General features: G+C 41.0%; 1 pseudogene; it reads right to left on the reverse strand.

The window, feature by feature from the left end:
* Window positions 1–8,104: 8,104 nt before the first annotated feature.
* The window catches only part of LOC148840824 (uncharacterized), an 89,452-nt pseudogene continuing 75,041 nt past the window's right edge, over window positions 8,105–22,515 (reverse strand).

A 22,515-nucleotide genomic window follows, 5' to 3' on the forward strand; every position in this document is an offset into this window, starting at 1 on the left:
TGGGGTTTTAAATATTAAAGCTTTTGTGGGGGCGGCGTATTTTTGCACTAACTGCCATGCGGCGTATAGCCACAAGAACGCACACGCCTGTGTTAAAGCTTGTAAAACCTGTTTAGATCCCCAGTGTTGCGAAATTGATGCTGAAATTCAGAATTGCCCGGCCTGTAAGGTCTTTTGTCGTAGCTCTCAGTGTTTGGCGAGACACTTGCGGAATGCGGCGACGGGTGTTAGTAAGTGTGAGCGCAGGGTCTTTTGTGAGAAATGTGGGGTTTATAACCTTGCAAGTCACAAATGTAAAGAGAAACTGTGCTCGCGTTGTAACAACGTGATCGACACCCCTGACACACATTTGTGCTACATACCGCCTTTGGACAACCCCAAAATTTCAAACAAGTACATTTTTTTTTTACTTTGAATGCATGCAAGAAACGGGGACACACATACCAAATTACATCCACGCCCTTCATATTGACAATAAACGCAGCTGGGAATTTTATGGTGAAACTTGTCTAAAGGATTTTGTGTGTAAATTTATCGATAGACGTTTCAAAAACCATACGTTCATATCGCACAATGGCAAGGGATATGACAATTACCTAGTGATCAGACAGTTGTTAGCTGAAAAGATGGACGTTGAACTAATTAATCAGGGTGGTAAGATAATGTGTATGACCGTAAAAGCTCTGAACATCCGATTTATCGATTCTTTAAACTTTCTGCCTATGAAATTAAGCAAACTGCCGGCCGCCATGGGGTTCCCCGGGTGTAAGGGTCATTTTCCACACTTGATGAACACTTCAGAAAACCAAAATTATGTCGGACCGATGCCTCCGCCTGAACTTTACGGCGTTAACTACATGCTGCCGAGCGAGAAAGCCGAGTTTTTGGTTTGGTATGAAGAATGCAGGGGAAGTGTGTTTAACTTACAGAGAGAGTTGAAACGTTACTGCCAGTTGGATGTGGCAATTCTAAGAGAAGGCTGTATCAGGTTTCGGGACGAGGTCATGAATATGACCAGACAGACACGCGTGACAGAGTCAGGGGCCGCCTGCATTGTCTGCATCGACCCCTTTCAGTTTGTGACCATCGCTAGTGTCTGCATGGCCATGTTCAGACTTATGTTTTTATAGGAAGAGACGATTGCGTTGCTACCCCATGACAATTACCACCGCCAGCAAAAACGATTTTCTACACCCAGCATTCAATGGCTTATGTACATCGAACACACAGAGCGCGTTAAAATCCAACACGCGTTAACCACGGCCGGTGAGTTCAAGGTTGGCCCATATTTTCTGGATGGTTATGCTGTAATTGACGGAGTGCCGACAGCCTTTGAGTTCAACGGTTGCTTTTTTCACGGTTGTAGCGTTTGTTATTGTGAAAACGATTTTAATCAGCTGACAAACACTACTTTTGGTTGGTTGTACAGAAAGACGATGGTGAAAATTAATTTTCTCAAAATGAGAGGTTTTAACGTGCGTGTTTTGTGGGAGCACGAGTTCAGAGACACACTTGTTAAAAATGGGGGTTTGGCTAAATTTCTAACAGCCGCGCAATTACCAGAGCCTCTGCAACCTCGCGAGTCGCTTTTTGGGGGGAGAACAAACGCGATTTGTTTGCATTACACAGCGCAGCCCGGTGAAAAAATTCATTACTATGATTTCACCAGTCTGTATCCGTTTGTGAACAAAACTAAAAAATACCCACTGGGGCACCCCCGAATAATATATAACAACTTTGGAGATTTAAAACGGTATTTCAGTTTAGCGAAGGTGAAAGTTTACCCACCCAGACGTTTGTACTTTCCAGTTCTTCCAGCCAAAATTGACAAAAAACTGTTTTTCACACTGTGTCGTACGTGTGCTGAAACAAAACAGACCACCCCCTGTGAGCACGGTGATGAAGATCGCGCCTTGACTGGTGTCTGGTGCACCCCCGAATTACAGAAGGCCTTAGATCTGGGGTATAGAGTGTGTAAAATTTACGAAATTTGGCATTTCGAAAAGGCCTCACACGATCTTTTTACCGACTACATCAAACTGCATTTGAAAGGGAAGCAGGAAGCTTCGGGGTTTCCAGAGTGGTGTACAGATGTCGCGAAACAACAAAGATATATCCGCGAATATTATGAAAAAGAGGGTGTCCGGCTGGACCCCGGCAACACTAAAAAGAATCCGGCCAAAAGACAGCTTTCAAAAATTGCCTTGAACAGTTTGTGGGGCAAGTATGGGCAAAGAGACAATTTACCACAGACCACCATTGTGAGAAACCCCGATGAATTGTTCAGGTACTTATTTACGCCATATCATGAGGTGTCAGCCTGCAAGTTTATCGATGAAAACACAACCTGTGTTACGTGGAAACACACTAAACACCACTATACGGGCCATTCAAACACTAACATTTTCATCGCTAGCTTTACAACCGCCTATGCCCGCTTGGAGTTATACAATCTGCTAAATGCTTTGCAAGGCCGTTGTCTGTACCACGACACAGATTCCATTATCTTTGTGAGCCGGGAGGGTGAGTGGAATCCGGAACTGGGCGACTACTTGGGTGAGCTGACCAGTGAAATCGCTGCTGGTCAACACATCACCGAGTTTGTGTCAACAGGACCCAAGTCGTACGGGTACAAACTGTCTGGAGGGAAAGCCTGTTTAAAGGTAAAAGGCATTACGCTCAATGTGAACAATTGTGAAAAAGTTAACTTTGAGAGTCTGCGGGACTTGGTTTTTGACTATGGCGTTAACCCTTATGCAGAGTGCCGGGAATTTAAACACATTTCTATTCAACAGCCGATGATTGTGCGTGTTAAAAAGGATTGGCGCATTGAGACCCGGACCTTAAAGAAAACCCAGAAGGTGGTGTACGACAAGCGGGTGCTGCAAGAAAATTTGACATCGTTGCCCTACGGATATTAACACGATGGATGTCAGGTTAAAACACCCTTTTTCGTGCATTTTGTCCGGACCCTCGAATTGCGGTAAAAGTTATTTTATAAAACAGCTCTTGGAGAGCGGTGATACCGTTATGACTCGTAAACCCAAAAACATAGTCTGGTGTTACAGCTGCTGGCAACCTCTATACGACGAGTTGCTTGTGAAATTTCCATACATTCAGTTTATAGAAGGACTACCGACGTCGTTTTCCGACGGCCAGCTACTGCCGCCGGGTAGAGTAAATTTGATTATAGTTGATGATTTGATGGAGTCTGCGTGTGAAAATAATGAGATAGAAAAAGCTTTTACCAAATACGTACACCACCGAAACCTCAGCATCATGTATATCGTCCAAAATGTGTTTTGTCAAGGCCGGAAAAGTAGAACCATCGCGTTAAATACAAAGTACATGGTGCTGTTTAAAAACCCTAGAGATAAACTACAGATTACAACCCTGTCCCAGCAGATGTACCCCGGTAAAGCCAAATTTTTTTTGGAAGCGTTCGATGATGCTACTAAAAAAACTTTAGGTTACGTGTTGGTGGATTTAAATGCAGACACCCCAGATGACTATCGCTTGCGAACAGGTCTTTTCCCCCCAGATGTACCCACGGCTTATGTATTTAAAAAATCTAAAAGTCGGTGATCTCACAACCACAGACTCAGTCGAAAAAACACGTTCGGGGCGTCGTCATGTCTTCACGCGTTCGGAGAAACCTGACTCTCTTAAATTTTCTGGTAAAAGCCGCCCCCAAGCAGCGGAAAGCTATTCTCTGCGGAGCTACAAATGATCTTGTACAGGCCATAGCTGAAATCGCCTTGAATACCTTGAAAGGGAACATACCGTTATCTGCTAAGCAGTTTGGGACCCTGAAGAGAAAGCGTAAGCTTATAAAGACTTTGAGTCGAAAGGGTCTTTCTCTTAAAAGAAAGAGACTCTTGGTGAACCAGTCTGGTGGTTTTATCGGGACCCTGTTGAGTTTTGCAGTATCACTGATTACGGGGCTTCTACAACGTCAATAATGGAGCACGCTGAAAAAATGTACCTGGTACCTCAGAAACAGCTCGATCGGCTCCGAGAGCGGTCTGGGTTCGAAAGCGATGTAAGAAAAATAACAGCCCGTCGGTTGGATGATGAAATGCGTGACATTCTGCAGAACGCGCATCTGGCCGAATATGAAAAAGTGAAATTGTACAGCCAGGTGTTACAACGGTATTTGACATTAGTACGCCAGGAGACTTCCGAAAAGGGGACTTTAACCGTTGTACTACCGGAAAATGCACCCACCGAACTATCACGCACGTTAGCACAACCGCCGTCATCGAGCGAGGCTGACTTTGGGTATATTTTGGACAGCGTGTCTCAGCGGTTCCGGAGAAATGCTGAGATATTGTTAAAGACCATGGCCCGCAATGAACCATTAATAGCCTGGAATGAAAAAGGGGAATTTGTGTACAAGGGGGCACCCATTGAGGGCTCTCACATGATTGATCTTGTCAGGGCTCTCACGCAGCAGCAAGCAGTTGCTGTCGGTAAGAAGCCAAAAGGTTGGGATGTGTTCATGGAGGCTATGGCAGAAATCAACGTGCCGGGCAGCCTGCTAGCCAACGCTGGTAACCGAGAGCTACTTGAAAAACTCAAGGCTGCCCCGCCGGGGTGTGCAGCGTCGGTCAAAACTTTAAAACAACCGGCAGAGTTGTCAACGGTCGACCCGGTCTCTAAGATAACCGCTGAAAGGAGACGCTCATTAATACCTAGACCCACATGGTTGTCTTTGTAACATTTTTTCTCTGGGTATGTGTGTTTGTGTTAAATGACTTGAAATGTATATTAAAAAGCGTGCGCAATATGTTTAAAAATGGTTTGTCTGTAACATGTATTAAAAAAAGCTTGAGCGCTATAACAGCGAATGTATAATAAAAATATTGTGTTGATTTTCATTCATGTTTTGTGTTCTTTTTAAATAATAACCACACAGACGTCGAAATGGTTCGATTTCATTTTTATTTTAGACGATCGATTAACATTTATGACATGTTTTAAATTGTCGTAAACACCCGCATAATTGAACATTCGTATTTTCAAAGGGCTTGAAAGGGTACAGGGGTCTCCGTCTCACACGACGTCGGTTTTTCAGAAACATTTCCACAATGCGGTCATTCTGGATTGCATTCGTAGAATAAAGTTCTAAAATGTTTCTAAAAGATAAACCTTTACATCAATGGTATAGAAAAAAAACGCAATGTAGACCGCAGGTCACTGCAAAAGAATCTTGAAATTGTCTGTTGTTGTAAAATATGGAGTTAGCATTTCTGTTTAAGAAATCAATAATGTTCTTGGGAAAGAAAAAGGCTTCGGGTGAAAATCCGTAGGAGTTGAAAAATTCTGCGCCCTCGTCGTCGTGTAAGTAAATAGCCAGCCAGTGTTCACCGGGGCGGTCGTGTGGGTGAGTATTAACTATTAAACACAACGGGCGCCGCGCCAGTCTCTCGCGTGGTAGGGCATCACTGGGGAACACGCCTAGAAAACTGTCTCAGGTGTAGCGGTCTCGGGTTAGAATGTCTTCCAGCTGTTTGGTGTTCATCTTTATGTGCAGGTTGTGTGGCCTCCCGTGCTTTTTAGCTGAAGTCGTAAATGACTTGACGTCTCATATCCAGCTCTATTACGTTGTCGAACAGCGCGTACACAACCATGTTAACTGTAGTGGGTAGCGGTAGCGCGAAGCGTATTTCAGCTCTCAGATTACCCGTTTTGATAAGTGAATAATGACCTGTGCACTTGTCGTCGGGGCTGAGGTTGAAAGCGAACAATGTGTAACCGCGCGCGTACTCCTCGCGGTCCACCAGAAGTGGTTTGTCTTTCAGACGCTTCCCGGCTGTTTCCACCAGATTAAAATATTCACGGACGCAATGTCCATTCTGGAAGTCTGGTTGAAGCGGTTTAGTGGGGATTTGTTCACCGTCCGCGTAGAGAGCCAGAAAGTTAACGTTGTAGTGTTTAAAATTGAAGGGGTTTTGGGTAAAACTGCCGCTGAATGCCGCGTTGTCCACAAACCCCAAAATGACCACTTTGGGTAACTGTCCGAGAAAGAGGTTTTCTTGGTTACACACACGGCTCCCTGCAGGCAGGCTGAAGACTTTCATCTGTACGCGGTCTATGGTCTATGACGGTCTTTAGCGTTGGCCGTCAGGAGTGCTTCGGCGTGTCCCAGCCTGACCCCGGGTGACACTCTGACTCTTTTCACAAACAAAGATGCAGAGAGTACGCTCAGTTTGTGTTCTCCGGCGTTGTTCATTAAGCAGAAAGCATCTCTGTTTCGCGTGAGTTTTATTTTCAGGTCTACGCCATTCAGTAGTAGTTTGTCCTGAAAAAACAGGTTGGCGTGAATGTGACCCAGGAGCTCCAGTTTTCGGCTTTGCGTCATGTATGATGCTCTTTTTCGGAACCCCTGATTGGGACCATCCAAAATTGTGGACTCGTGTTCCCCGGCTGTGTCTTTGTAAAAGAGCCCTGTTGAATACTGCATCTTCAGCGTCTCTTCACTGTAGTTCAGGACCGACTCTATAAAGGCTCTGTAAGGATAGCAGTTGTTGCTCTGGCTGATCAATCGGTCTCCTACGGTGATGTCAACCTGGCTGAAGATGGCTGCGATGGGGTAGTTCACCAGGCTCACACGGGCTGCCGCATCAATGTCCCGACCGTCTGCTTCCGTTATTTTACAGGTCAAATAGAGCAGGGTGTTGTTTAAATCTAAATAATCTTCTCCGTTGCCTGCGACGTAGAACTCCAGAGGTGCGTTTTCCGTTAGGGCCGTGAGGGGTGGAACTTCTATGTAAAAACTTTTCTTGACGCTTGTTTGGGTAGGTGCTTATTGAAATATGTCCAGCTCCGACTTGGCGCATTCTGCAGACCCGCCGTGAACAAAAGCCATGTTTAAAATATGTCTCGTTTCGTGTCTCGTTGATTGCGGTGTGTCACGCTCTTCTTGGTCGACCTGAAGCTTTTATGAGTTGCCTGTCTGCGCTTAGCCGTTCTTTTATCAGGTTTCGGCGGCCCCTGACGGTGCGATGATGACGTCTGTCTTTTTCTCTTGACACCCCTGCGGATGTATGCTAGACCCGAACCTTCCTGCTGATGTGCAGCCACCTTAGACATGACCGCGCTTGTAACGTTGCCGACCACGTCTTTGGCGATGTTTTTAGCTGCCGATGCCATGTGCGGCTTAGCTATTTCAAACCCGCGTTTCAGAAAAGGCACGGCTTTTCTAAATAGTGCTCTGAAAATACCCCCGATACCAGCGCCGTACTGAACCGGTAGCCCTGAAAATCCTGGTAATCCATAACCAGCCTGTTGTTTGTAGTAGTGCGTATACAAAGAAGGATCCCCGTAGCTCTTGATGACCGTCATCCTTTTAGATGTTTGTCGCTTTCAAAGGTCTGAAATGCAACTTGACGATGACCTTTCCAAATGCAAATGACACGTGTTCGTTTTGATCCGTCTTTATTTCAATAGTGATGTTGTTAAAATGGTCGATGCTCACCGGCACGTAATGGGGTTTGTCGTACAATACTGTGACGAATTCACCATCCACGCCTCTGAAGGGCACACAACGCAAAAGCGGTGCGTAGACGTCGCCTATTAACTGGTGTTCTATGATATCGGTGTATATATACATGGTGTTAAATCCGCCAGTCATATCGACGGGGTGTGGTGATTTTACACCCGCGACACCCGAATTGAAACCCAACATCCACGCTAGGCGATTACGCAGCTGCATAACAAACCGTTTACCACTAACAATCCTTACCGACCGGCTAATGGGGTTGTATTTAAGACTTACAGCCGTTAACTTGGATTTTTCAGCAGCCCGTTTCATTTCATGCAAGAGCTGCTCGATGTTGCCGTAGTACCCTCTCGGTAAGGTATAGGTCCAGATAGTCTTGAGCTCCTCGCTGATGAACAGAAAAACTTCGTCTTCATCAAAAGTGTTTAGTGTATTCGGATAGTGCAGCTCGACCAGGCCCACTTCCCAGCTCCCGTCCAGGTCAATCGCCTTTGCCAGATGCTCTGTGAAGCACGCGTTAGTGTTCTTTGGAAACATCTTTGAGGATGAATTACTGGCCAGCGTCACATAGAAACCATTGGGGTTCATTTTTCACCACCTCTATATGTCTCGGACCTCAGAAGCCTTCACCCAACTATTGAATTTATCGCTCCAGCTGCGCCACTTTACTAAAAGCTGTTTGTTTTTGCCACGACCCCTGGCTGCTAAAATCGTTTGGATGCGGTAGACGTTCTCAACATCTGGGTTTATCTTCTGTAGCTCTTCGGCATAGAAGGAACCCTTAATGTCGTTGCCTGCGTAGTCCTGCAGTTTGTAATAGGGTCTCAGAGCCGCGGACCGCTCTTTGACAATGAAAATTTAATCTGTGAAGGTCTGTTCATATCCCTTCTCAAACACTCCCTTTATTTTGGACACCCGCACGCGATCACCCACATTGAATGAAAACTTTGACGGTTTTCTCTTAAAGTGCTCGTCATAGACCGTTCTCCACACCTCAAGGGCGTTGTCGGGCGTAACAGAAGCCGGGGTTCGTTTAATAGTCGTGTGGTAACTATGGTTATAAGCGTAAATAAGATCTGAAAGGATGTCGATATATCGAAAGGTGTTTTTGTGTGTCAGGTACCTCCACATTTTTGTTTTAATAGTTCTGTTAAACCTCTCGACCACGCTAGCCTTCACATCGCTGACCGTAACGAAATGTTCAACATTCTCACGTTTGAGAAAATTTTGGAAGGTCCTGTTAAGAAATTCTTTACCCTCGTCCGTTTGTAGCTTTTTAGGAGCACGCCCCTCTTGCAGTATATTTCGGAAGGCGCCTGTCACGGCCCCACCAGTCTTGGTTTTCAGCGGCACGGCCCAAGCGTATTTAGACAGTATGTCTATACACATTAAGATGTAACAGAAACCGTCGTTGAACTCGTGGTGTTCTCTCATGTCCACCAAGTCGGCCTGCCACTGCCAGTCCATTTCGGACACCAGCGTCCTGTTTCTCTTAAAACGTACGCGCGCCGGCTTGTGCAGCGTATAAGCAGCCTGGCCGGACAACCACTCGACCACCCGGCCGCGGCTGGCGCCGCTCACACCCCGGGATCTCACGGCCCGCACCAGACTCCCCGCGCCGCCGTAACTGCCCGATTTCCTAGGGTTATAATAGAGCGCACTCAACCCCGCGGCAGACATGGTCCCCTTCCAAACCAATACACACTTGCACACACCTAAAGTGAGGGATGCGCCGTCTGGGGGCTTTGGGACCCTGAGGCGCCGGGGCCGACCGGCCGGGGGGGAGGCGGTGGTTCTGACACACATCATTGGCTCCTGAGGGGGTGGGACATGCACACATAACAACACGACATTGGCTGGCAAGGGGGCGGGACAACCAAACACCGCGGACGACCATTGGCTGGAAAAGGGGGCGTGGTACCTGTCAAAAGTTTGACGAAAGGTGTCGCTTTATACTACTGGTAGTTTACCGTACCGCGGGTTTGTACCGCGCAGGTTATGCAACCTGGCTGCATCTGTAGGTGTCTTCATTTATCTTCGACATTAAGATAGATAGACAGTAGATATCAAAAGTGTACACACCCTTATTGAAATTTCAGCTTTTGTTGATGTAAAGGTTGAAATCAACAAAAGCTGAAATCATTTTAGATCTTTTTTCACCTTTAAAAAGGTCTTGTAACCAAAAATATTTAAGTGAAAAGCAAATGGATAATTTTTTGGAAAAATAAATAAAAATAAAAAAAACTTTCAATGCCTTGGTTGCATAAGTGAGGACACTCTTTAACTTTAACAAAAGGTGGGAGCACCTTTTGTTTTGATTATCGCAGTTGGTCTATTAGGATAGGTCTCAATTTAGCACACCTGCATTTTGCAATTTTATCCCACAAAGAAGAGTCCAAGCTCAGTCAAATCACTTAGTCAAAAACACTGTTTTTGTTTTTGTCAGCCTGGCTCCTGTTGTCTAATTTACAAAATGCTCACTGAATACTTGTATTGGCACAAATTTGAATCAGAGTTTGACTTGTTACTCATCAAAGTAAGGAAAGTTATGGATTAAGTCAGTTTCTTCATGTTTTCATTCTTGATCCCTGCTGGTGTCATGTTTCTGTTTTACCACTGATTTGTATTATCTCTGCACAAACTTTTATTTGTTCTGTATAAAGTATTGTTATTGGTGTTCTAGTCGAATCCATCAAATTCATTGATACTTTCAGTTCTAATGTCTATCAATTAATTATTAGTAAGCCAATCATCATGACTGGGGTCTTGAAATGCACCATACTTTTCCCTTCTAATGACAAGGTCTTTGGGAGGTGGTGTGAGGGTGCACAATGGACTGGCATCTCATCCAGGGTGTACCCCACCCTGCACCTGTTACTTGTCAGGATAGACTCTGACTCCCTCGTGGCCCTGAAGTGGATGAAGTGGGTAGAAAATGAATGGAAGGAATAAGAATATGAAACTTAAAAGTGTTTTCCTCTTTTTCATTTGGACTGACAAATATAATAGTATCTTTGTTTCTTAACACAGACATAAAATTACAATTTTTTCTATGTTGTTTCACACTAGATTCACACCTTTAATCCTTTATACATTTTTGTACAGAAAAGGAGAAGCAAGTTTAATTACATCATAAAAAAAGTTTTTAAAATAACCCCATATATCTGAAGTCAGAGTAAGTTTTATAAAGGAGGAGATCCATAACAAGATAGTAAATATCAATAAAATAGAAAAAAATAGATCTTGTTAAAAAGGAAAAAAAACAATATTTTATTTAATTTTGAAATGTCTCCAGTACTTCATGACAGTGTTCTTTAGTTAAAGAATGTCTGTCTTAAATGAAGTCAAATGATTCATTATTGTCCTTTATAAAATATATTTAGTATATACACACACTATTATTATTACAAAATAAGTATATAATTATATAGAGTATATAATTTTTTATAAAATAAATTTATGCTGTATTAACTTATAATAACATTGGTTTGGACCTTACACTGAAAGAGCTATAATTGACTCCATATTACATGTTTACATGTGATTCTCTTTTGTTTGTCATCAGGTTTGTATTTGGTATGATGACCGCTTAATTCTGCATTGGAAATTCGGAATGGTGTATTAGGAAAAAGAGTGAAAGGGAAAGAAATTAGTATGTAATGTAGTCTTATGATGAAAAGATCTACACGAATTGTGAAAGCATTGTGAGACCTATGATGATATTGACATGATAAACAGAAAACGAATGTGATTCAGTTATTCACCACCTGGTTGCCTGTGTTGTTCAGATTTGAAAAGCACAGATATCCCTATATTTGCAGTACTCACTGCTGAAGGCCACATAGTGAAATTTTCAGACACCTGCATAGCACACCAAGCTAAACTTTGGTACTGTATATTTTGAAAATGGAACAGTGTGATGACAGAAACTGCTCTGGAGACAAAGCACCCTTTAAGAGGCACAATCTTGTGATTGATGATAACCTACTTTGAGTAACAATCCATGTTGGATGAAAGCATTGCAGCAGCACAGCAGAAACATAGTGGAACCAATGGACATTCCAATTTTACTATTTATAAGTAATTACAGTATATAATGACTACTGCTTTAACATCACAAATAGCACAGCTGAGAGCCTAGGCAATTACATTGCCAAAGTACTCAGACCCAGCTTGGATGGTTTTACATTTGTTGCTTTAAAGTTTGCAGTCGTGACACTTTGATTAATGTATGTTACAAACTCCACACTTCAAAGCGAAAAAAAATGAAAGGAATATTTAAATAATTTGATAGAAAAATGAAAAAAAATGTCATGATTGCATAAGTATTTGGTAAACCTAAATTAGTTTAGGTATACACAATTATCTGAGCCATAAAATTAGTTGAGTCGCCTCTCTCTGTGTATAATATTAGCAGCTCTCATGATTTCAGAATAAAATCAGCAAAAGCTACGTGGCAATATATTGTAACAACAGTGGCTGTCGGTGCCTTCCACAATTGACTGGACTTCAAGCCCTGAGCACTTGGATGGTGTGAATTCTTTAGTTATGCCATTCACATCTGGAGTAATGTTATCAAAATTATTGAGATTGGGGTGGAGGATTTGAGGGGTCTGGGAATGACTGGTACTACTGCCCTTATCCACTGAACCCTGTCATGCATGTTTTTTGCTGATCAGCGGAAGGACATGAGTATCTTAAGCATTCTCAGGAGTGTCTGAATTGATGCCAAATATTTGCTGTCCAAGTAAAAGAAGGAAGTAGGGTCAGAAGCTAAAGCGGAAATCTGGTTCCACAATGACAAGAAGGACGTATGAAAAGAGCCAGCTGGAAATGGCCATAATACAGAGCCTCAGAAAAATACTCAGACCAGTGAATTGTTTTCACATTCTGGTGCTTTAAAGCTTACAGTCATGACACTTTGAAGAACTATTAAAATTTGTTATAAACAGAAGCTATTCCACACATTCAAAGCAAAAAACAAAAGATGTAAATATATAATGTGAAAGAAAAACAAAAAGTTGTGAGTATTTAAACCCCTTTTTTGTAGCAAACCTAAATTTAGACATACAAAATTACCTCAGTGAGTCATACAATCAATTGAGTGATCTCTGTCTGCGTGCATTAATAGTGGGTCACATAATTTCAGAATAAAAACATGCCTCTGTAGTGTCCCTCTGTCAGGTAGTTTATTTCAAGTGAAATTTCAACTCTGAAAAGCAGGGAGCTTTCAAAGCATCTCAAGGATAAAGGATATAGTTGAATAAAGGCATAGATCAGGTTAAGAGTATAATATAATTTTAGGATCCCACAGTGTTGATTTCAGGATGGTGAAGACAATCATTACAATGTGGAAGGAACCCAGACTATGACTAAATCAGTTTTACTTCCACACTGTGCAGGTAGGCAAGGAAAAAATTAAAGATGCTACCTTGAGGCCAATAGCAATTTTAAAAGAGTTACAAAGTTTAGTGATTGAGATAGGAAATAATGTGTATGAGTTACCAATATTCTGGTAACTCCACAATGGAAGCTATTATGGAACTGAAAAAAAAATCTCAAATAAAGCATGATGTTTACAACAAACCACATAATTTCTATTACAAATATGTGGCCAAAGGTTTTGTTGTCAGACAAGACAGAATTGGAACTTTTTGGTTTAATTGCAAAGTGAAGGAAACCCAACATAAAACTGTACGTCACTCAGTCAGTCTTATGTTATAGTTTTGCTTTTCATCAGGTGGAACTGGGAAGCTTGTCAAGACTGATATGAACATATGAAATGACTTTAAGAATCTAGATACAATAGGTAGCACCTGGCTTGTGTCAACATTTCCAGCTTCAAAGCAAGGAGATGTTTGCTGACATGTAGGGGAATGATCAAAGCAATCGTAAAGTTTATCTTGGCTTACCATTAGTGGTACATGTACCACAGTTTGAGAACAACTGGAATAGGGTGATAGGTTCCCATTCATTTTGCAGCATTTGGTTTTACAGAGACAGAGATTTAACTGTAGGTCTTTTCTTGTCTAGTTTAGAAGGCAGATTTCTGTAAGAGTTGAATACTTAGTAGCAGTTTGGTTTTTTTGTGGGTAGTTAGGTAGTTATGTCTCTTGAATGCCTTGTGTGTAAATTTGTAAATAAATGTGTTGTATATTAATGTTATGTGTAGTGTTGTGTGTGTACTGTTGTTGTTAATAAACATTTGTTTATCCCAGTGTGTCTGAATTGATTACTCTTTTCACCAAAGCTATGCTGGAGAACAAAAAGAACTCAGGTTTCTCTAATAATGCCAACTGCTTAGGAATATTCTTGGCAAAATCATTTACAAGTTGGGGGTTAAGATATTTTAACTGATTTATTTATTAATCGGTTTGGTCATTTCTGATATTTCACCAGTTTCAAAATTTGTAACAGTAAATAGAGCAAAGTACTGGCACAACATAGAGTAAAATCTGATTCAGAGCAAAAAAGGACAAATATTCAACCTTTCAACAGGACAATGACCCAGAGCAAAACTACGCTGGAGCAGTTTAAGATTAAGACAATGAATGTTCTTAAGTGACCCAATTAATGTCCTGCCTTGAATCGTATTGAGAATCTGTACAAAGATTTGGTAACTGATGTCTATAAGAAATATATAAGCAACTTCAGAAAACCTGAATAACTCTGCCAAGAATAATGGGCAACAATTGCACCAAGCCAGTGAGTAAAGGTGGTAGTGACTTACCCACAATGATTTTTAGCTGCAATTGCAGCGATAGTTGTTTTCACCAAATATTGAGTTTACATGTTTAATACTAATAATACTTTTCTCTGTGTATTTGCTGACATTTACAATAACTTTTCTTACCCTTGGTTTTAGCATTAGTTCATTTATATAATATAATATTAAGTTAAAAAAAATGTGTATGCATCATTTTGTAATTTCCCACAAATGGGACACCATATGAAGGGTCTGGATACTTTTGCAAGTCACTGTAATCACTGTAATCTGTTAAACCATCTTCAACAAGAGAATATTGCCTTCCAGTGATACGCCAAACAGATGGGGTGCCAACAAGATACTGAGCTAGAAAAACTCTGTCATAAGTGTCACAAATTAACCTGTGAGAGGAGTGAAGCCCTGGGGTGCAGTGAACAGTAGAGGAAAAACATGGACTTCAGAATGACCACTTAGAATGACACTCAGATCTGGCAGCTGCACTCCAACCAGCCTGAAAGTGAATGCACATTTCAAAACCAATTACATAAATTGAGCAATGAGATGAAAACTTCTCAGAGCTGCATCCACAGCTTTTAGGGAGAGATGTATCTGTGTCGCAAGTGTACAAAACTCTCCATTGAGCTGAGGAAGAAGAGTGAATCCTATAGCCAAGAGCAATAAAGTAAGAAATAGAAGTGGCCACATGTGAGACCCGTATTAGCCAAGTGTAGTCCAGCCAGACAGAACATAAATGCACATTTCACAAACAATTAAAGAGCTCAAAATTCTCAGCAGCAAAAACCTGCAGGCAAAGTTGTAAAAGGCCAAGCAGGAGATGGGCAAACTTTCTGAAAGCCAACACTGATTGACAAATGCAGAGACAGAGGTGAAAGAAAAGGGGACAAGGGCAGAAAATCTGCAGTCCCAGCGATGCCCTTTCTAAAAAGAAATGTTTGGAAGAGAGGAAACTTGCTTCAGAAGCCCTGCTTAAGGAAAGGAAAAAAAAGAGCAATATATGCCAATGATGATGGCAAAAACTGTGATTAACTAAAAGAAAGGCACAAAAGTGCTCTTTTATTGTAAACAAAGGAGAAAATGAAAGTGAGCTGCCTTCTAGGTGATCTGTCAGTATTCCTCAGTCTGCTTTGTCTATCACAGCCATCAGCACCTAAGCTGCTACATAAGGCTACTTTTCCCAGTTCTCCCAAAAAGTCAGGTGAGCAGTTATCCTGTATTCCCCAGCCCAACCTCCACACCTTCTGAAGAGAGTCCATGCTTATACCTGGAAAATCACAGCTGTTTCATAAAAAATCAGTAACTAAAGGTAGCTGTGGGTCTCCCAGGCAAGAAATAATTGATGGCCTGACACTGCCCCTCCAGAATTGGACTTTCAGTCATTTGGAGCCTTAGCAAGGGATGGGATCCTTACATGAAGTCAGCATTCTCATGCTCTCTTTCCAGACATTAGGTATTGAACACGGCATTCTGCTCCTTAATGTAGAGCCTAGTCAATCCATTGTGTTTTGGCACCACAATCAATTAATTACACCACTATGATTTCCAATGTCTCCCATCTCTGGCTTTTTCTCTATCATGTCTTAAATTGTCTGCTGTTTATGATATGGCAGTTGGTAGGGTTGACCTATAGTATACCAGAACATATAGAGCTCTGTGGATACGGTGACTGATAAGATCTGTACACGGTCCGACAAGATATCTCTAAATGTCTCTAAAATAGACTCCACACACATTTCTTCATCTGGACAGGTTTGTCCCAGTCATGACAGAGGGCAACAATGGGTCTTGTTATCCTGAATGGGCCGACATAGGAGTTACCTCTCACTCCTCTTCTTCACAAGCCATTGGTACATTTGTTTCTCACTTTACCGGTCAGTTCTAAAAGCCTCATAATCTACATCTCCTAAGTGTCATGTGAACTCAAACTCAAACTGTCCTTGTAACATTCCTTGGAGGAAAAGGTTGTGAGAAACACCACTGCCTTATCACATGCTGCGAATCTTTGAAGCCAGGCTTCAAAGACATTTTACAGATATGTTCATTTTTTTCTGGATCCTTGAGGGGAATTTACTGATAAATATGTGAGAATGAGCTTAATTAATTCTTCAGGTTCAGTATAAACTGTAACTTGGAATTCTGAGTTTGGCTGTTATCCCAGCCTTATTTCCTCAAATCATACCTGTGTGGTCATTTTTAATACAAGAACAAGAACAAGAAAAACAAGAACCTATTTAATGCCTAAGCTACCTTGTGCACAGTTAATAATAGGTGTAGGATTAATTTCTTCCAGTTTTGACCTCCTGTGTTCATGAATTTACAAATGTTTTTCAGACCTCATTGAAGAACCTTTCCAGATTGTTGGTTTGAGGTGATAAGCCTACCTACCTGGCAAAATATTGGACCAAAACTCCCCCCCCCCCTTAATGAACGCTTTCTATCCCCACAACGTCAGTCCAGTAATGTCTCCTGTCCTTTCCTGCGATTGACCCACCTGGAACAGTGCTGGCCTACAACTCTGTAACTGCCCCATCTTGTCTGTCCTTTCCTCATTGTCGGGCATCGTATCCACCTTCTCCTCTCCCTCCACCCATGTTCTAAATCTACTTATTCAGTGACTGCGTCCAACTGCACACCAACCCATATCCCTCTTTATGCTTTACCTTGATCTAGAGTCAGTATATATTTCAGGTGTTGGTCCTTTTTAGATGATCCCTAACAGTAACAGTGTTATTCTTTGATAAATAAGTTTGAAATTCTATTCTATATGAGTTTCCGTTATGTAGAATCCCGAATCAACAATGTTATTATTGTGTGCTTCAATTAGGGCTGTACTGTAGGATCAATGGGTCTAGTATGAGTACGTGTATTTTGAAGTTATCTAAATTCTCCTTGCTGATTGAAATACATTTACAAAAACATGAACATGACACTTAGATACCTAAAAAATACATTATATTTTAAAACTACCCTAGAAATGTTGTGCAAAAGCAAAAAATAGAATCTGAAGAAAGTCAAAAACACATTTTACACTACTATAATAATAATTACCTGATCTCATGCTCGATCGACCTTTTTGATGATCCCTAACAGTAATTTATTATCTTACTTTACATTTGGTGCATACCCTCAAATTAAGGGATTCTACATTGCTGGTCTTATAGTCACAAACACTTGCAGCACAGATCTGACTTGTGTATATTAATGACTTAAGAGAGCCCTGTGCATATAACCTTAATTTTAACAATCTGGTGTATAAGCAGCTGGCCAAAGTCAATGAAAAGATTTTTTTACTGTATTCCACAAATGTTTAGGTGTTCTTTTCTGAAGAAACACAAGCTAATGTTAACATTACTGTTCCAACAGTATCATGCTACTTAGAAATATACTGTAAGTCGGAACACTATCCATAAGTCCAGTTTGGAAAGTGCTAAACAGTCAGTTAACAGAGATAATCCCTTCAAGAAATATGATGACAGGGAAAAATATTTTTCAGGAACAACAATGTACAACAAATAATAAATAAACTCTTTAAATTTCAACAAACTTTGTTCAGCAGGACATTGTGCATACTCAATGCAGATATGCTATTGAAGCTTTACTTGCCAGACATGAGTCCCACTGGACTTTTGGAGGATGAGCTGGAATGACAATAAAGTCTTAGAGACCAGTGAATAATCAATTCAACTCAATTCAAGCTTTATGATTCCCCGGGTGGAAATTTGTTTTATCGCACAATCGAATTCAACAATACCACTAGGACAAACAAACATTACCAAAACAGTACAGTAATGTTGCAGGAGGTGAGTTACTTTATGTTGCTTAAGGGTGAAATTGCATCGGGGATGAAGGATTTCTTGAATCTGTTGATTTTATACCTCAGGATATCTCCAGAGGGGGCACAGATGGCAGCAATGTAAATTCACAATGGAGGAGCTGAGACACACAGTCCTTATTTTCTTGATAATATTTAAGTTGACTTTATTTGCCCCAATTATTTTGTTACTTTTATTCAATTTTTCCAACATGTTACAATTAAAGGTAATAATGCTGCCAAACCAACACATGAGATAGTATGTTAAGACACTTTCAGTAAATGACTTGTAGAAAAGTGTTTAAATAACTCTATCTACCTTAAGATAGATGGGCTTCCTAAGAAATAAATCTGTGTTCATCTTTTTTTTTATAAATCATGTCAAAAGATTTGACCCATCTTAGGTTTTTGTCTAATAACTGTCCCAAATACTGTTAAGCAAACTTAATGAGATATCTGTTTTGTCTGTGTATTTGTTCTTACAATCATTAGTGTACAAAATGTATAATAGGAAGGACAAGACACAGTGATGATCCAGTAGACGTGTAGCTAATATCAGATAACCATTTCCCAGTTTGACCTTTTGAGACCTGTAGGGGTTTTGTGTGAATTTATTTGTACGATGTTAAGTTGTAACAGTAAATTGCATGAGTTTACCTTTACTATTAGTAATCAATCTGCAGAACAACAAGGAGACTTCACAGGGAATCACAACATGCATCATACATTTACAGACACCTAAAACAATGTGTACATAAAATTATTCAGGGTGTATACTTGAGAGTTTGCCTGGATATGGATTCCATCTCTTTACATGAGAATTATCAAGTTAAAGTGGGTATAAAGAAGACATACAGAAAAACAAGGATAATACATTTAATATACCATTGGTAACACTAACTTTCTAATCAGTCTCATTAATATAATCAATATTCAGGTGCTCATCAGTAAAATACTGATACGTACATGAATTAAATTGATGTCCACATGTTGAAATAACAATTGAAATCTCAAGAGCAGTAATGGTGAATATTGAATTATACTCATCCACAACCATGGATTTGTAACTCCCTCACAGAAGGATGGGGAAACAGATTACTGGGTACGTTGCAGCTCTGTCCAATCCCTTGTTGTGTAGCTCGAGAGAAAAGGATCCTGCTGTAGTCTCACACTGACAGTCAGTTCTCTTCAATGAGATGTTCAAGTTAGTGTTGAGCTGAACTGGGACAAAGTCTGTGCACAGGTGGTGACTACTTAGTGGGTTCGAGTCACACTAAAAGGGGAGAAACATGGTTTCCTCCTAGCACAGCAGCTACTGCTGGATAATGCAATATTCAGGCATGTCGACTGTATTACTCTGGTGATCAAGTGGATGCATGGCGGTATGCACGCCAGTCATTAGATCGTGCTTCTGGCTAGACCTCGGGAAGAATTCTGTCTTTACGTACGGGCTCACACTCTAACTCTGCTCTTGAAAAGGCTAAGTCCCAAAGTTTAGTTATTAACAAATGTTGTAGGCACGTTTTTCTACTGTCAGCAAAGTTGCTTTAGTGGAGAGAGGCAGAGTTAGAGGTGATATGCACTGCTTTTTAACTGGGAAAAATACAGTTGGTGATTGGTCAAGAGGTCACTGGGTGGTGTGGGTTCCCAGCAGGTCCTTGATTGGTTGGACTTTTGACTTTTAAAATTGTGTCCAGTTGCCTATGGCATCCAGGCACCAGCAGTTGACATATCCATTTTAGGGTGTGTTGACAACTGGATCTGGACTGTCATGAGAAAGATCCTTATTCAAAAAACAAACTCATCCCCCTTACTTGCCCACATGCAAAGACCACTAGGTCATCTTGTGGCTGAGATCACAAATAGGGGCCTCTTTAGCCTTCTTGTGACAGACAACAAGCTTTGTGGTCAAGGCCCACAAAGATTATTATAAGAATTTAATAACACTTATAATACTATAACTTATACTATTTCACTAAAAAATTAAGTATTTAATAACACTTAATTTTTTAGTGAAATAACAGGCCTTGTCCCCACAGACTTCTTTGTTAAGAATTCCAGGATCCATCTTATCAAGTTGTCAAGTTCTTTGAGAGCTTCTGTGCAAGCACCAAGTTTACAGTATATTGAAAGCAACAACTAATATTCTTACAAATGTCTTTGTTTGGTCAAGATGCTGTTGGACAAGATTTAATAACATGAGTATTGCATTGTCGACTCCCCTACTTTCACTGTATGCAAACTGCAGTGGGTAAACAAGGTTCTGTGTGTTGTTTGTAATGTGTTGCTTCACTATTACAGTATCTCCGGACTTTTCATTGGGAGAGATATGAAACAATCTGACTTGTACCTGTTAAGCTCACTTTGGCTAGAAGCTTTCAGAATGGAAAAAATAATAGAGTGGTGAATTCAGGTTCACACAGGAAAACTCTTGTTTGGCACACAAGCACCTTTTATTAAGCCTCCATCATCCAGCTATGGGCAACAGAGATAAACTCAAACTCAGAGTTGACACATAGACTTGGGAGGTAAACGGTACGCAGATTCAGGGTGGTTACACATTGAGGGATAAAAACAGACAAATAAACAGGTAAACACTAAACAGCTGTTTACACAAATGTGATTGGGATTATTTACATTAGCAGTGTGACCTAGTGGTCACCACAGCATATCCAGAGTATTTAACACAAACCAGGACATCATAAATCATTATTAGAAACCTTTGACTTTTGTAACGATTACATGCCAATATCAGTGTCTCAGTCTGTTCTACCAAAAGATTCATATCCTGGACTAAGACCTTGAGCCAGAGGTCACCAGTCTATCATCCAAGATTGGCCAACTAATGAGGAACCTGCTGCGTGGAGAGGGGTACTACACCTATGATATCACAACTAATCACCAGCCATGATTATGGAACTTTAAAAGGCATTGTAATGATGTGAACCTTTTTTACTTCCTATTAGCCACGCACTCAAACAAAATCAATAGACAACAGGCCAAGAGAATGTACGTAAACAAATTCTACCAAAGATTTCCTCTACTCAAGAGAAATCTTGCAACTGGCCAATCATGATTGATTCCTCAAATAAATATGGTTGAAACTCAACAGCCTGAGTATCAGGGTACAGTATATTCAGTAATAGTGTTACACCCTGGGATAAACAGAGTTCATCCCAACTAACTTGAGTGGACCAGAGTCAATCCTTGTATACAAACTCAAGCTAAGGAAAGGAAACTCAAGATAAGCACAACACTAGTGAGCACTTCATTCCCTAAGAGATACTGTATCTTCAGCATGAAGCTAAGTAACACTCCATCTCTCTTCTCCCTGGCACAAAGACAGCAAAATAGATTGTTATTTTGTCTGATTAGCAATGAAAGCACTCTTGTAATTTACTGTTAATTTACTGCAGGATGACTTAAAGGAGGTGCTTTGAATGTGCTTGCTTGTAAATGTGGTGTATTGATAAGTTATGGTACATAGGCATCCTTTTACTAATTATTATTTTTTCGATTGGATTATGTGCTAGCTTCAAGGTGCTCTGTGAACTGTCAATAGGCCTATAAGTGGCTTTGGTTTTGCTATTTGCACATATGTAATGCTTTTGAGATACACAGACAGAGCAGACAAAAAACGAACCTAAGGAAGGAATGCAAATGTCAGAAAAAAGTTAATTAAGGGCTTATACTTAAATGCACTTCCTGCACAGCCTGCTAGATAGGAGTCTGCGGTTCTCTCTCACACAGAGCCTGCTCTCTTACAATACAGACTGGTAGCATCTCAAGTGCCACTGCTGCACATACTCCGTATCTTCTCTCAGACACACCCACACTTCCATAGCCGTTAACCATAGGGTTAGCCACATCTACTTCCATGCCCAGCAAGTTCCAGACAAACTTCTAACAACATGGTCTCACTGCTTACTACTTAGTGGAAATGCTCCTTCTCTGTCTTGCACTAGAGAAAGAATACAAGTGCTCTATCTGCACGGATGCAGGCAGACCTTATATGCCACTCACATCTGTAGCTCATCAAATTACTAACACCATACAGATGTAGTCTCTTAAAGACACATGTTTCTTGGGGATTAGCACTGCCCCTTGTCATTCTTGCCTCAGGCGTGTAGTGGCAAGGAATATTATTACAGTTAGAATTAAGTATTACTAAAGATTTCTAATAATCTACCTGTTGCTTTGACAAAGCAGTTTGGGCCGTGAAGTAAGACAGAAATACAGCCAAAAGGGGTGAACACACTTGCACATCTCTCCTCTTTCCAACTAACCTGGAAATTCTGACTTTACTAGCCACATGACTGCAAGCAGTCTGACTAAGGACTTAAGTTTTATTCGAAGACCCCATGTCCAGAGCTAGTCAGTAAAGAACAGAATTCTGCCCAAGATATGTTTTCTGCAACAGAAGAAATCTTGTGTTTCAAACACCTATTGTTATTTTCTCCTGATCAATGAAATCAA

The sequence above is a fragment of the Atractosteus spatula genome, chromosome 1 (assembly GCF_055471065.1).
Source record: "Atractosteus spatula isolate fAtrSpa1 chromosome 1, fAtrSpa1.hap1, whole genome shotgun sequence".
Lineage (NCBI taxonomy): Eukaryota > Metazoa > Chordata > Actinopteri > Semionotiformes > Lepisosteidae > Atractosteus > Atractosteus spatula.